A 775-nucleotide genomic window follows, 5' to 3' on the forward strand; every position below is an offset into this window, starting at 1 on the left:
GCCCCCAAGGGGCTACACACAGAAGGGAGAAACAAGGACGGACAAATGGATTAAGTCGATTATATCAACCCCAGTGCGTAACTGGTACTTATTTAATTGACCCCGAAAGGGTGAAAGGCAAAGTTGACCTCGGCAGAATTTGAACTCAGAACGTAGTGGCAGACGAAATACCGCTAAGCATTTCGCCCGGCATGCTAACGTTTCTGCTAGCTCGCCGCCTTATTTCAGTTTCTGGATACCAAATCCACACCTGATGCTTTGGTTGGCCCAAAGCTATAGTAAAAGACACGTGCCTTCAGTGGGACTGAAGTGGGAGCCATGTGGTTGGGAAACAAACTCCTTCCCACACAGCCCCTCCTGTGCCTATACATATAAGGCTTTACTTCCACACACGCCAGCTTAATTTAATTCGTCATTAGTCAAAAGACACCTGTTGTTATGTCTTGTTAATTGCATTTGTATTTGTGTAACATTTCTCTATTTTTTTCCATCCTCGTTTTCGTATACATTCGCTGCTTTCTTCCAAGGAATCTAATACTCTTAGCTTATTTTTTCCTTGGGACTAGTCAGATTGGAGCAATCTCGAGTATAACCAGCAAAGATAATCTGGAACTCGACTGAGGATAGAAAACTCCAAATGACCTGTCCTTGTTTTCCTTGTATCATCTGTCTGGATGTTTTGTTGTCCCTTTTTTGTATCACCTAACTCTCTGGATGTTTTGCATTCTTGTCCCATTTTTGTATATTTTATATATATATATATTGGGGAGAATTC

At 41.8% G+C, this 775-nt stretch overlaps 1 protein-coding gene across 1 annotated transcript in view; it reads left to right on the forward strand.

Annotated features, from left to right (window-relative positions):
- The window catches only part of LOC106868979 (protein qua-1), a 45986-nt gene that overhangs the window by 18543 nt on the left and 26668 nt on the right, over positions 1-775 (forward strand). The gene's annotated exons all lie outside the window — the stretch shown is intronic.

Source organism: Octopus bimaculoides, chromosome 29 (genome assembly GCF_001194135.2).
Source record: "Octopus bimaculoides isolate UCB-OBI-ISO-001 chromosome 29, ASM119413v2, whole genome shotgun sequence".
Lineage (NCBI taxonomy): Eukaryota > Metazoa > Mollusca > Cephalopoda > Octopoda > Octopodidae > Octopus > Octopus bimaculoides.